Raw genomic sequence first — 16,488 nt, 5'->3', positions numbered from 1 at the left:
TTCGACCCGAAGGAATCTCTTTAACATTTTTCATAGGACAGGTCTGCAATTTATAAACTCCCTCATCTTTTGTTTCTCTGTAAATCTCTTAATTTTTTACTCTTTATGATAGAATGTTTTGCTAGATGTAGAATTCTCAGTAAGCAGTTTTTTTTTTTTTGTCTTTGTTTCAGGACTAAAACATGTTATTCCACTACCTTCTGACCTCTATCGTTTATAATGAGGAATCAGCTCTTAATCTTATTGAAAACCCCTTGTACATAATAAATTGATTTTCCCTAGCTACCAGCAAAAATTGTCTGTCTTTAGCTTTCAATAATTTGACAACTATATGTCTCAGTGTGGATCTCTTTATCTTACTTGATGTTTATTCATGTTTCTTGAATTTGTTTATATCTTTCATCTAATATGAAAAGTTTTCAGCCATTATCTCTTCAAATATTTGTCCTGCAGTTTCTCTCTGTCTGCTTTTTCTGGGATTCTCCTTCATATGTTGGTCCTCTTGATGGCATCTCACAAGCCCCTTAGGTGTCATTTACTTTATTTTTTTTTCCCACTTCTCAGACTTGATTGATAGAATAGATAATTTCTATTGCTCTATTGTCAATATCCTGATTTTGCCTTTTGGCTGGTAAAATTTGTGTTGAATTTCCCTATTTAATTTTTTTATTTCAGTTTTTATACTTTGAAGCTCCAGAATTTTTGGTTCCTTTTATAATTTTTCTTCATTGATATTTTTGTTTTGTTCACTTATTATTTTTCTGGTTTTTCTTATTTGGTTGTTCAGGTTTTCCTTCTATTATTTGAGCATGTTTAAGATAATTTTTTAAGATAATTTTTTTTTCTGTTAATTACAGTATCCAGACATTTTTAGGGATGGTAGTTGCTAATTTATTTTGTTCCATTAAATAGGTCTTATTTCCTGTTTCTTTGTATGCCTCGTGAGTTTTTTGTTAAAAAATGGACACGAATATTACAATGTGATTCTGGAAATCAAATGTTCCTGCTTCTCATGGTTTGCTCTTTTTAATTATTGAAAGCTGTAGTAAACTGTTGGTATAGTGACTTTTCTCTACTGTTTTTCAACAAATATATTTGTTGCATATATTGCGAATAAAGTTTCTGTTCTTTAGCTTTTGTTCAGCTAGTGTTTGACAGAGTTTTCTTGAACACCAGAAACTAAAAAAAACAACAACCAACCAAACAACCTCTCTCTGTCTTTATTGTTTGGCTCTGTCCTGAGTACCTTTTTTAAACACTTAGCCAGACTTGAATTAAGGATAGGGAACTGTAGACTAAATAAAGAACATGTGGTACATATACACCATGGAATATTATGTAGCCATTAAAAGGAAAAAGATTATATAATTTGCAGGGATATGGGTGGAGCTGGAAGCCATTATTCTCAGCAAACTAATACAGGAACAGATTTGAACAGAACCAAACACTGCATTGTCTCACTTAAAAGTGAGAGCTGAACAATGAGAACACATGAACATATGGAGGGAAACAACACACACTGAGGCCTGTTGAGGGTGATAGGGGGTGGCAGGAGTGAAAGCATCAGAAAGAATAGCTAATGGATGCTGGGCTTAATAACTAGATGATGAGTTGATCTGTGCATCAAACTATCATGGTACATATTTACCTGTGTAACAAACCTGCACATCTGCACATGTACCCCAGAACTTAAAATAAAGGTTGAAAAAATAAAAGGTCAGGGATCAGTATCAGACAAAACAAAGCTATAAAACACTATAAAACTTAAGGACTTCTTAGGTCTTTTTTGAACATGCACTGTATAATTGGCATGTATGAGGCTTTTCAAATCTCTCCTAACTCATGGGTGTTTTTTATTACCCTACTTTTCCAGGGAAAATCTCTGTTCTTATTGTGTCTCCAGGCCTTGGATGTTCGTTTATATATCTTAAATGTCTTTTGCCTCAAGCTTAGGTTTCCTAGGAGTCCAATAATATATTTAAGCAATTCCTACCACTTTTACCACTTGGATATGCTGTGCAATAGACAAAACAGAGGAAAGTACCTTATATCATTCCTTCAGGTAGCCCCCATATAGGTTAAAACAGGCCAAAATAATTTGCAAATAAAGTTGTCCCTTCTACCTCTGGAAACGGACTATTCTGTCACACTGGGAACATGGGTTGCTGTCTGCAAGACTGCTCTTCAACTGGGGAGTGGTTATAGAAAGGGAAAGTAAAACTGCCACAATGATTTTTTAATTATTTTTACATTGACTTTTTATTGCTTTAGTGTTCACTGGGTTGCTATAAACCTGTCTGTTTTCCAGTGTTCTGACAATGTTGGTTCTGATGGCTTCTGTTCATTTTTCAATATTTCTACGGTGGGACAGAAGCTTGGAATTGCCAAATGCAACCTCTTGATTATGTCACTCATTCCCATCTGTTTCAGTAAACTTTGTGTGTGTGTGTGTGAGAATGCAACCATTTAAATTTATTTACCTATACTCTGTGGTTGCTGTTTTGCTACAATTAGTTGAGTTCAACCAAGATTATATACCCTACAAAAAACTAAAGAACTTATTATCTGGCCCATTGAAAAAACATTTTCTGACCTCTGCTCTAGACTGGTAAAGTCCAGATTTCACAAATTTCAAATAGATAACTTCCTTTATAGCCACTTTGTTTTTATATTCTACCTTCACATTTAATGAGTCTACATTTATTACTTAGCACTTTGTATATACCAAAAATTCTTGATCTCTTTCCTGAAATTTTACATCTATTTTATGGTTAAAAAATACTAGAACTCAGAGCATCTCAGAAATTTTCAGTCTCAGCAAGCTGGTGAATCTTGGAACAGATTCACAGGCTTCACTGATTCCAGAGCCAAAATGCTAATCAGTTTAAACATATATTTTGGATAAAATTGATCTGCCTCCATAACAAAGGCACTGGGCTTACAGTTAACCTGTAAATCAGTTTTGGATGTAAAGGCATTATTGCCAATTCAGTTTGGTTGAGATGAGCTTTAATATTCAGTCCTATTATTCTGAGTGTCAATTAGAGCCAAGAGTGAGCCTACAATGTTATTGATGTTATCGCTTCTCCTCCAGCTGAGAACAAAGTTCTAGAACTGCCAATTTATTTTTCTGGTCTTTATTAACCTAGGCAGCCTACACCTGCAGTTAATACTTAATCATAATAATAAGCCTCTTTTTAAAATAGTATCACAGAGGCAGAACAGAGTGTTCATTAAATCTCTAATGAAAAATTGTATGTAGCATAAATGTATTATTTTGGATTTATTACATCATATCAAAGCACAGAATTTAATAGAATGTATCCCAAACTCCATATTAGTTTGGCCAGATACAGAAACAATTTCCTTCATCCCTACTAAGAGCAGACTGAGTTGTGGAATTCCCAAATATAGCTTTCATTGAAATGGATGGGACTTCTAAGATCAGTAGTAGCATTTACATGACGTTATTCTTCAGTTGTAAACCATTAATTTGATTAGTTATCTATTTGCAGTTTTTATTTGTTATACTGATTTCATTGCAAACTGGAGAAAAAAATAAAGGAAAAACAAGCAAGAAGAGTTAACTTTACAAATGTTTCATTTCCACTAATTTCTACTATTTAAAAAAAGAAATTTAAATTGAAGCAGCATAACTTACACAAAAAGCATTGGATTCATATTTGGAGTCCTGGATTCTACTCACAACTCAGATAATAATTAGCTTCTTCTTCTTCTTCTTTTTTCTTTTTTTAGATGGAGTCTCACTCTGTTGCCAGGCTGGAGTACAGTGGCACAATTTCCCCTCACTGCAACCTCCGCCTCCCGGGTTCAAGTGATTCCTGTGCCTCAGCATCCTGAGTAGCTGGGACTACAGGTGTGTGTCATCATGCCTGGCTAATTTTTTTTTTTTTTGTATTTTAGTAGAGATGGGGTTTCACCATGTTTTCCAGGATGGTCTCGATCTCCTGACCTCGTGATCTGCCTGCCTCAGCCTCCCAAAGTGCTGGGATTACAGGCGTGAGCCGCTGAGCCTTGCCTAATAATTAGCTTCTTAAGCTTGGGCAAGTAATGACCATTGTGTTTCAATTTAAAATTAATGATAAAAATAATCATTTTATCAGTGATAACATTAATGTGTAAGAAGGTATTGTCTCTGCTTCAGAAAAATATGTGCTGTATGTTGTTGTTTTCATTGGGAAATAATTGGCTAATTCCATAATTTATATGAAGCTCCTCAAATTTTATGTTTCTCATTGTGGGTTCATTCTGTACTTAACCTTGTATTATAAGATTTGCTATTGTGGATGCCAAGGCCCTTGTCCCACTGTAGTTTTACTAAAAATCTAATTGCAAAAGGCAGATTAGGAGGAAAAAAGGCTTAGAAATTCATTTAATGAATATACACGGCAGCCTTCCAAATGCAGACCCTACGATAGAGGGGAAATTAACAAAGTGTGGACAGCTGTGTAGAAATACTATTGGAAGAAAGGTATATGATCTAATAATGCTAATAGACTGGGTGGGGAAACTCAGCAAGGCCTGTCAGTCTAGATTTTTCTTGACATTTCTAGGCATGTATTTTTTTCTTCTTCTGGGTATGGGGCAGCACCATCTTTGGACTGGGTCTTAAGATGTTCAGTCAAACAAGGTAAGTCACATAATTTCTTTATGGCCAGTTTTTACACAGATAAGGTGGAGGAAAAATTAGAGTAATATATTTGGGTTTTATGACTGGCTTTGAAGAAAAGGGGTTCTGTTCACTACGACCCACCATTGTGGAAGAGAAATTCTAGTTTCTATGGCTAGCCTAATCGGAGATTAGAACTGAGAGACAAGAGGACAGGAGAAGATCAGAGAAAAACGTTTGTTTCTGAGTCTGCTGCTGAGGCTTTCATCTGGGGTTTTGTTTTCTGATCCCCAGAAATATCCTACACCGCAGTTGCCTATTTACTTGTCTGAGTTACCTAGTTAGACACTGTACTCCTTGAAGGCAGCGAGTAGTTTTTCAATACTATTTTACTCAATTACAATTGCTTGACATCTGGCACACAACAAGCCCTCTACAAATATCTATGCATGAAAGAATATAATTTTCATCACTCATTCCATTCTGAAATGCACACACAAACATACACACACTGATGAAATAGTCAATGGATAAAGAGACAGGTAGGTAGATAACAGCTAATAAAAAATAATGGCTGCAGGTTGTATAACACAATCAAAGTGTTTGTTGTTGTTTGTTTTGTTTGAAAATTCCTGGCATGCTGGATGTCATTGACACTAGCATCAAAATACCTGATATTATTACCTGTGACATATGTTAACTAGTGGTTTCTATGACTGCTTCCCATCACTACTCCCCACCACAGTAATCCTTAGTGATCCATTTACTCATCAAGTCAAAACTACTTTCCCCAAAACAAGGCTATTATGAATTTGAAAAGTTGATTATTTCCCAGCAGATAACTTTAAATTTCATGGAGCCTATTTAAAGAGAACTTTATATCATAAACCTCATGTTCAAGTCTTAATGTACAACGAAATGGACCAAATGAGGCAAATAGAATCAGGCTTCCAAATAAAATCATAATTCTAGGTTAGCTCTCAAAATGAGATTGCAATTGATATATATTCTACAAAGTATGTTTTGACATTAAATGTAATATACTGACGATCATTTTTCTGATTTAGACTTGTTTTGGTTTCTACCTTTAGGTTGATGGCTCTGACTATGAAAAAGTAGTTATGCACCTGCCAGGCTACATCTCCCTCCCAGTGGTGAAATCATGCCCTATCCTCCACATTGCCTTTTCCTTCAGATTCTTATTTGCATATGAATGTTTTGCAATGATTTTTTTCTCTTTCTTCTAAAACTAAGCAGAGATATTTCCTCTACCTAGTGTTATTCATTGTGAGGAGAGGCATTTTTTTTTCTTGCAGGTGGGAGAGTATAGATAAGGGTAATAAAGTTCCCATAGTTTTATTTTTTTTATTTTTTATTTTTTTCTGGGCACAAACTAGTGGTATTTATTTTCTTTTAAATCACAGACTATGATCGCTGTAGCACTTCTTCTCAGTTCTATTTTCTTTTTTAAAAAACAACTGTAAATTCAATTATACAGGCAGTTTCAAGTAATCCAAACATAATGTATTTATCTTGACATCTGTGGTTTGTGGATTCAAGTCCCTACATTCTCTAACTTGTAATGTTTATGCGATAGTGTATGTGAAGAGTTCATAAGTTAAATTTACACTAAATTTGTACTGGTTCCATCATTCATCATAAAATGTGCTACTAAACAACAGTGAGTACACTGTCTATATGTAAATACACAAATACACATGCACACAACATGAAACAAAGCAGTTTTTATGATGTACCTCTTGCATTACAATACTTTGCATAGCTATACAACTCCTACAAGAAATAAATATAAAAGCTATTTTCTTCAGTTGTATGTATGTAGATGTATCACAGAGAAATGCTATTGTCTCTCAGAAATAATATTTTTAAACTAATTTTTTTACATTAGCAAACCTAAAGTACTATACTATGGAATAAGTTTGTCTTATTTTGTTTTTATTCAGTGAATATAGATGACTAGTTCATTCACTGAGTCTTTCAGAAGAGTGTTAATATCAAAATTATCATATGGTCTGATTTTTTTAAAGTCCAGTTCCTACAAAACAATAAGTGGTGAGGTTCTGACAATTACGAGGGAAATTTAGTACCAAATACATATACTATTCTCCATTTGCACAAGAGAGCTAATTTGTAGAAAACAGAAGACAAAAAGGTGGTAAATCAAATGTGTTTTATAATCACATCTGTGAGACAAGAATCTTATAACTTCTGGGAATATCAAAATTTGAAATGACTAAATAACTGACATACGAAGGAATTTGTATTCTTTTGTTCTTTTACACACTGGGGAGAAAGTGGTAAAAACTAGCATAATTGTGTTGCAAAATGTCCATTGAAATATTTTGAAAGTTAAAATATGGATTTAAAATAAGACAAATGGATGTGTTTTTTTAGATGTGTTTGCCTAAGAGATGAATCCTGTGGATATCTGCCGGCTTTCTTGATTAAGACACAACTGGTGGACCTCACAAGTGTCAAATATGTTATTCCAAAATGTCATTCATTTAGACTCATTCCTCAGCTTGCTATTGATGAGTTTCATTTCACATTTGGAGGCATCCTGTTGGGGAAACTGAAGAACAAATGTTAAGTGTGAAGTGTCTCCCTCCATAGTTCACATCACATTGTTTGAGCTGTCACATGTAAATAATATAGACAGTAAGCCTACTGCTGACATGGCAAAAAACATCTAGGAGGTGGTCAGAGGGGCATATATATACCTGTTAAGTGTCCTGGTTCTCCAATAGTCATGCAAGTATTGCTAAATTTGTTTCACCCCTGGGAATTCAAACTTCTATTTCAGATTCCTAATCCATGGCAATTAATTATCTTCTTTGAATACCCAAAGCAATTTATGTTGCTTAACCTATAATAAAGTTAAGTCCATTATTATTCCTGTTTTATAATTGAGGAGACTAGAGTCTGGATTATTAAATAACCAAAATCACACAGTCAGTAAATGACAGAGTCCATGATTAAAATTCTGTCTGTCCCCAGATTTGTGCTCTTCAGATAATGACATTTCTGCACAGTTATTAATCTGAGTAAATAGAATCCATAGTGAATTATTAGCTGATTTCAGGAGATTCCATGCAAATAAAAGTCTTTCTGTCATTTCATGTTCTGCCTGTCTACATTAATACAAATCAAAGCAACAAGGCAGTTTATTTAAAAATATTAAAAGTAATAGAAGATTGAATGGAAGGATGAATGGATGGATTAAGAGATAGGTAATAGATAAATTGATAAGAGAGAAATAAAATAAAATTAACCACACTAATAAAAGTATGATTTGATATATAACAGAAAACGTTCTTTAGTTTGTTGGTGTGTTTGTGTGTGTGTGTGTATATGTGTAGGTATTGTCATAAAAACACAATTATTTAAAACAAAGTCTCAATCTTTTTCTTAAGAAATATTTTAAATTTAGGCTGCTTATAACGGTGAATTATTATTATTATTATTATTAATTATTATTTTAAACAGTCTCACTCTATCACCCAGGCTGGAGTGCAGTGGCGCAATCTCGGCTCACTGAAACCTCTGCCTCCCGGGTTCAAGAGATTCTCCTACCTCAGCCTCCAGAGTAGTAATTTTTGTATTTTTAGTAGAGACAAGGTTTCAGCATGTTGGACAGGCTGGTCTTGAACTCTTGGCCTCAGGTGATCCTCCCACCTCGGCCTCCCAAAGTGCTGGGATTACAGGTGTGAGCCACCATGCCCCACCCAACTGCAAATTAAATTTATATCAAGAAAAAGGGGGAAATATTAACAAAGACATTTCTTTTTAAAAAAACTATTATATGTAAGTTCTGGGATACATGTGTAGAACGTGCAGGTTTGTTACATAGGTATACATCAGCCATGGTGATTTGCTGCACCCATCAACCCGTCATCTACATTAGGTATTTCTCCTAATGCTATCCCTCCCCTTGCCCCACACCCCCTGGCATGTCCCAGTGTGTTATGTTTCCCTCCCTGTTCCCATATGTTCTCATTGTTCAAGTCCCATTTATGAGTGGGAACATGTGGTGTTTGGTTTTCTGTTCCTGTGATAGTTTGCTGAGAATGATGGATTCTAGCTTCATCCATGTCCCTGCAAAGGACATGAAATCATTTGTTTTTATGGCTGCATAGTATTCTATGCTGTATATGTGCCACATTTTCTTTATCCAGTCTATCATTGATGGGCATTTTGGTTGGTTCAAAAGTATTCGCTATTGTGAATAGTGCCACAATAAATATACATGTGCATGTGTCTTTATAGTAGCAGGATTTATAATCCTTTGGGTATATACCCAGTAATGGGATTGCTGGGTCAAATGGTATTTCTAGTTTTAGATCCTTGAGGAATCACCACATTATCTTCCACAATGATTGAACTAATTTACACTCCCACCAACAGTGTAAAAGCATTCCTATTTCTCCACATGCTCTCCAGCATCTGTTGTTTTCTGACTTTTAATTGATTGCCATTCTAATTGGGATGAGATGGCATGCCATCATGGTTTTTATTTCTCTAATGAGTAATGATGATGAGCTTTTTTTCATATGTTTGTTGACCACATAAATGTCTTCTTTTGAAAAGCGCCTGTTCATATCCTTTGCACACTTTTTGATGGCAATGTTTGTTTCTTATAAATTTAAGTTCTTTGTAGATTCTGGATATTAGCCCTTTGTCAGATAGATAGATTGCAAAAATTCTCTCCCATTCTGTAGATTGCCTGTTCACTCTGATGATAGTTTCTTTTGCTGTGCAGAAGCTCTTTAGTTTAATTAGATCCCATTTGTCAAGACATTGCTAACCAGCAACAGGTCCAATATCAGAGCCTTTATGTCTTTGTCCACAAAGTGAGTATATTCTGATGCACAGGGCAGCAGTGTTTAAGGATATATTCTCTTCATGGAGTAACATCCAACTCAAACTTTAATGGTAACTCTTTAAATCTTGCCAAGCTCTAAAAGCAATTTCTTCTGCTTAATTGCTTTTTGGGGACTGTAATACATGTGGGCATTCTTACCCTAAATATTATTTTTTTTGCATTTATTTTCAGCATTTATTTTATGGCCATTTAAGTGACTTTTCTCTGGTTATTTGTGCAATATAGGTGACAATCCTATTTGGTTTTCTTTTTGAATATTCTGTAAAAGCCAAATAACAACTCCAAAACACAACACAAACATGCATATACACATAAAAACACTTACTGGATTTTATTCAATTAGTAAATGTTTTCACTTAAATTCACACACGACTATACCTATAGGCATGCCCAAACATACACACACACATACACTGTTTCTCATTCCTATTTCTTTTATCTGTACTTGGTTTACTTATGGCTTTTTTTTTTTTGCCTCTAAAACTTTTATTTTAAAAAGAAAATTAAAATAGGTTATTGGGATCAAAGATATAAGCTTTTTGTTATTTTGAATGCTTTTTATAATTCAGAATATGCACTTGTTATTTCAGTTCTTATTTTTATAATTGTTGGAAGAGTTTGTCTAATTATCCTATAAATCCCTGGAGAAAGGTGAACACCATATACTTCATTTCTTGGATATATGTATAAAATTCAGTAGGCAATGTAAAAATGTTTCTGTGTGAATTTATGTGAGTTATAACTCTAATTCTACGTAAATATTAACCTCAGATTACCACGTGAAAGCTTAGTCACCAAGTATGCCTCATACTGAAATACCCACTGATTGAATCAGTGGACAGGCAACTCTTGTGTTACATTAAAATCACCAGCATCAATAGAATATTTTCTTATTATCCAGATTCTCAATCCACTGCTTCTATTTCACAAACTTCTCCCCCATGAAAAACATACACACACACACACCTATCTCCCAGATAAATTCTTATGGTTATACCTAAGTAATCCCAATGCTTCCATTTATTAAATAATTGATTGAAAATATTTAAGTGAGAAAAATGGTTGTGTAAGAGTAATATTGTTAGCAATTGCTAAAACTGAATGTCTATGTACCTTCAAAATTCATATGGTGAATCCCTAGTCCCCAATGTGATCGTATTCAGTGGTGGGCCCTTGGGAGGTAATTAGTTGGTGAATGAGATTAGTACTCTTATAAGAAGGGACACCGAAGAGATAATCTCTTTCTCTCTCAGTCTCTGCCATGTCAGTATATAATGAGAAAATGGCCCTGTGCAAGCAAAGAAATAGGCCCTCATCAGTCACTGGATGTGTAAGCACCTTTATCTTGAATTTTCCAGCCTCCAGAACTGTGAGAACAAGCATTTTCTGATTAATCACCCTGTCTACTGTAATTTGTTTTAATGGCCCAAAGTAACTAAAACAGCAATTACCTTATGAATTTGGAAATGGTCTGTGTACAAATTATTAGCAATTAATTTTGGAAAATTTACTTATTCTTTTGTAAATCTCAGTTCTCACTAAAGAATAGGGATGATAACAATATCCTATCCCTACCATGTCCATGAAAATTAAATGGTAAAATGAAAGCCTGATGTATAATGGGTATAAAGTTTTCAATACATGCTGATATTTACTTCTTTTCCCCTTTATGAGAACATGCAATATGCTCTGATGAGGTCTTATTAAAATTGCTCACAATAATTGCCATTTTACAAGTCATATCTTGTAATACTTTTTGCCAAACCTGGTCCCTGGCTTGATCAGTTTTATTTTACATTTGAAATTTGTACTTAGGTTTATGGGACTACTTTCTTCCATGAAAGATCTAATACCCTACAACCAAACACTTCATTATTTGGAATTAAAAAGTGAAATTATTTGATTATATCTAAGCTAATTTAAGTATTTTTAGTTTATAATGTTTAACTGTTAAGTAGTTTACTTCAATCATTAAAATAACTGAGTCAGAGTAACTGATTATACTTCCTAGGCACACTAGGCCAGATGTCAAGAATCAAGAATTTTATTTTCAGAGCTGGCACTCATTAGCTCTGGGTTTAGAGAATTCATTTATTCTCTTCATTCTTTCTGAATAGTTTAGCATTGTTTTCTAGATGTGATTGAGTTTAAATGCGCTATTTGGAGGCTTATAGGCTCTATTCTTTTAGGGAAAATAATTTTGAAAAAGAAAGAATAAAAACTAGGTCAAAAGGGATCTATGGCTGTCTCACAGCAAGAGTGAAACACTGAGATGCCTACATGGTATATAAAAATTAAAATAAAGAAGGCAAGCTGACTGTGAAAAACAACATAATTGCTAAATTATGGCAATAAATGACAAATGTCAGTAATATCTCTACTGGGGACACTATGGAATGGTGGGGACTGAGGATAATTAGAGAAGACAACCTGTCTAAACATGGCAGCATCTACTAAGACTTATGACTCTGTTTATGAAGAATATGAGTAGATGTGCTGATATTTAAACACATACCAAAAATTAAGATGTTCATGTGAAATGTTCTTATTTTGTATTTTGCTAAGTTGATTATTTTAAAGTAATAATATTTTTTATTCAAACAAACATACTGTCAGCTTAAAGGCCACTAGTTTCTTACCTATTAAAATTTGCTTTTCCATTTGATGCTTGAATTTTTTCTGTGACATCACAAGTAAGTTATTGGTTATACATGAACAAACGCATACATAAAAGAATGCATACCGTATGATACATTTATATTGAGCTCAAAATCAGACAAAACTAATTCATAGTGTTAGAAGTCAAGGTAATGACAAACCTAGATGGTCACTACCTGGAAGAGGTCAAAATGATGATATCTGAGGTGTGGGGGCTGCCCTGTTTGTTGATCAATGTAGTGATTATATGAGGTTGTTCTATTTGGGAAACTCATTGACCTACACTCTCATAATTTAGGACCATTTCTGTGTCTATATTATGCTCCAATAATACAAAGTAGCTAAAAATATATAAGCAGAATCAGGAGAGGCTATTCCATGAATCCAAATGGAAAAACAGATAGGGCATGGTGGCTCAGTTTTGTAATCCCAGCCTTTTGGGAGGCTGAGGCAGGCAGACCACTTGAGCCCTCTAATTAAGACCAGCCTGGGCAACATGGCAAAACCTTGTCTTTACAAAAACATAAAAGTTAGCTGGGCACAGTGGCACAAGCCTGTGGTCCCAGCTACTCAGGAGGCTGAGGTGGGAGAATCGTTTGAACCTGGGAGGCGGAGGTTGCAGTGAGTGGATACAGTGCCACTGCCCTCCAGCCTGGGGGACAGAATGAGGCCCTGTCTCAAAACAACAAACAACAGCAACAACAATAACAAATGGGAAAGCACTCTGGAAAGAAGGATGTGACCAGTAGTGCCAGACTCTGAAATCCATGAAGATTGGTATATGTCTAGGTAAACTCCTCAGGTGCCAGGAAAAGCTATTCACAGTGAATTGCTTCACAGAGCGGATATGCTATAAAAAAGGCCACAAGTCTCTTTGGGGAAGGCATGGGGAAAGATTTACTGTGAGTGGTGCGTCAATAGTGCAGAGTCCTCCAGGCACCCTATTTAATCAAAGGGCTCTGAGTCAGAAAATTAACATAGAAACTGGGTGAGAGGCTATATCCCCACAGTGGTGACTGGAGTCAAGCTTTTGGCTCCAGATCTGAAGAATTTCTTGTTATAGGAATTAAGCAATATTCTAAGAGGATCTCTATTTTGTTCTAAGGATGTCAAAATCATTTAGCCACTGCCAGAGTTTTCTTGGTCCAAGGCACTCTGATGACCTGTACAACTCTACCAGCCTTGATTGTAGATTACCCACATTTTGTTTGGTGGTTAAGTTCTATAATGTTGTATCTGATTTTCTGGAATCACATCATTCCTACTGAAATCTCTGAGCACTTCTCAATTGTGGCCTCCTTTATGGTTCGTATCTGGCCCACAGAAGTGAGCAACCAGAGTACTTTCAGTGATGGAAAATCTCCCCTCACCCATATGTTTCTTAATGCCTTAGTGAAGGGAGTCTCTTCTGGATCTACTCATGGAACGTAATTGGGGGGCAAGTGTGCAGAAAACACATGAGAATCCATTCCATTGTTAGACGGTTCAACTTGTGGGGATGTTTATGATTAATTGGCTCTGAGACAAGGACACTAATAAATAATGTAATACTGTTGGTTGACTGAACAAATTCTGTAAAGTTAGCACAAAACAATAGCTACAGAAATTACGTGTATTTTCATCTGACGTGGCTCGGTAATATTAGAGAAAGTATAGGTTTCAGAAATGTTACACTGAATGTGTTACAGGTTGAAGTAGCCATTTTCACTAGTTATCAGATAGGTAAGTAGTAGGACAGAAAAGCTCTTTCCTCTCTAAGCTATTCATATTTTCAAGCATTTATTCTGAGTGTGTTAATGATTTGTAAAACACACATAGTGTGACTGATTTCTCCACTATGAATGGTGTTTCAGCAATTGGGCATCATGTAGTTTCCTTTACAAGTCTCTACATTTTGTTATAGTCACACATTGTTATTACTTCAAAATGTTCACTTGTATAATTCTTGCCTCTGAACTGAAACATTTTACTCTTATTGTCAATAAGCTCTGCTTCTGTGGCAAAAAGAAAGATTATAATGCTGGCACATGAGTTTTACAACATTTTCTGCATAACTAACTGGTTGAGATTGGACAGCATTGCTGGAGACCAACGGAAGCAGAGCTATTTATGGAGGTAGACAGAAAAACAGAAGCATCCACTGTTGGATTTCCAGGACATATCCCAGCAATAGGCAGAAGGTAAGCACTGAATAAATATTTGTTTAATAACTGAATGGTTGGATAAATGTCAAGTGCCTGGTACAGACAAGAACAATTAGGACTAGGAATAGCAGAGCTTTAAATGAAGCAATGTGTTGTGACTTAAAATAATATTAAATGAGGAATTGAAAACTCAGAGTCAAAATTACTTTCAAGAAGCTTGGTTGTACAGAGAGCAAATCAAAGCTACTACAAGTAAAATCATGAGTGTTTATTTGTTTTAAGACTCACTTGTACATAAGTATAACATAGTGTTACACTTAAGGCCACCCTCTTAGCAAATTTCAAGTAAACAATACAGTATTATTAACTATAGTTCTGACTTCTTTAAAACTTAAAATCTTTCTCTTATGGCAGATTTTTGATATGACTAGATTTTCTTTGTAAAAAATTTAAAAAAACTCCCAACCTTCAGCCACAGAGAAGTAAAGTTCTAAAGTAGTATTGTCTAGAATCATGCTTATGACAAAGATGTGTTAACGTGTTGTATAGAAGTGTCAGAATCTATTTTACTTATAGTCATATTTCTTGTAAAATTAATCTTTGGGCTGTACTTCATACCATAAAGCTTCAATTAATACATGTAAGACTGATTCCCTCACTCTGAGACCAACAATTGATCAAACAGAATTTAGGTTTATAATAGGATAAACAGTATTATGAAAAGATAGAACCGATTATGACAGCTAACTCATCAAATATTATAATGAACATATACTGTCTGTTTCTATCAAAGAGAGAATGATAAGAGATAATTTTATGCTATTATTTCATCCTCTTCTATCTTCTGCAATTCATAAAGTTATGTGATAGCAGTTTTCAACTTATAGTCTAATAAATATTGTATAATTTAATTGAAATAATTGGGTCATCACATTTAAACTCTCATTACATTGACATTTTGTACTCAGGAAATAATTTGAGATTATTTCAGTTTTCCAAAAGATCGTGAGACATAGTCTGAATTCATTATAACAGAGTAAAAATAGTGTCTTTGAAATACTTTTTTTATAGATAATAAATACACTAAAGCTGAAAACTTTCAGCATTTTTCTCTTTATTTTTCAGTTCTACGACGACCTTAATACATTGACCTTAAGCCGAGGAAACAATTGTTATCTGTGAACTCTCCATTAAATATATCAAATGAGAAAACAGGAGTCATCTTCCTATATTCAAATAGCAAAATGAACGTTTAAAAATCTTAATTTAGAGAAAGATTTGTAATTCGTCATCTGCATGTCTGTGCTCTAGCTATATCATGTTTCCTATCTATCACATTTTTTTTCCCTTAGAAATTAGTGGACAGAATTTTGAGAAGAGGTTTTGTTTTTTTTTCTTCACAAGTGATTCATGAGGGTCCGTATAATTATGTAGAAGCAGAATTGTGTTACTGTTTTGGTTCTTTTTCCTGAAATGCAGTCCCAAATTTTTCTCTTCAGTGACTGACCATCAATTTTACAGAATGAACAATTTCACCCTCCTCGTTAGTTTTATGCACCAGATTCACTTCTTGTGGGGTCATATTTGGGTCATTGCATTTGGTTAATAGGGAGATTCTGTATCGCAATATGCTCATTTTGATATTGTATTTTTCTCACATAAAACTACAAAGGAAACTCTTTTCAGAGTGAAGGCAAACCTGCAATCTATGGTTATAATGGAGTAGATCCTGCTAACACCTTGAAGTGCCTTTTTAATGGCTCTTGTATATTGAAATGAGTGCCTAGAGTTACTATACATCTATCATATTGAAAAATGAAATATTTCAGTGTACTGAACTCAAATATATAATCTTGTGATTCAAGTGAGTGTCCCCTTTCACTCTGTATCTTTCCATTTCTGCTAGTTTTTTTGCTTCCTGATATTACTATTAATTTTATGTCACTTAAACTTTATCATAGCACATGCCTTTCAAATATCTCTTCCTGAATTGTTTCTAGACCCCTTTCTGTTTATCCTTAGTTTTCTCATTTTTAATTGCTAACATCATTTTTGCCAAGATTCTTCTTTTTAACACTCTCTATAGTCTGGTTGCCATTCTAGAAGGTGTTATTGCCCAGGTTGTACCTTGGTAAGTTTTTAGCAAGTACCTA

General features: G+C 34.5%; 1 long non-coding RNA gene across 1 annotated transcript; it reads left to right on the top strand.

The window, feature by feature from the left end:
• The first annotated feature begins 3,754 nt into the window (after positions 1-3,754).
• On the top strand, positions 3,755-15,547 carry LOC129480209 (uncharacterized). The gene is made up of 3 exons (XR_008656940.2): positions 3,755-3,877; positions 14,178-14,371; positions 15,461-15,547. It is a non-coding gene; the product is annotated as an uncharacterized lncRNA (long non-coding RNA).
• Positions 15,548-16,488: the final 941 nt, after the last annotated feature.

Source organism: Symphalangus syndactylus, chromosome 4 (genome assembly GCF_028878055.3).
Source record: "Symphalangus syndactylus isolate Jambi chromosome 4, NHGRI_mSymSyn1-v2.1_pri, whole genome shotgun sequence".
Classification (NCBI taxonomy): domain Eukaryota; kingdom Metazoa; phylum Chordata; class Mammalia; order Primates; family Hylobatidae; genus Symphalangus; species Symphalangus syndactylus.
This window is presented reverse-complemented; position numbering and strand designations above follow the sequence as displayed.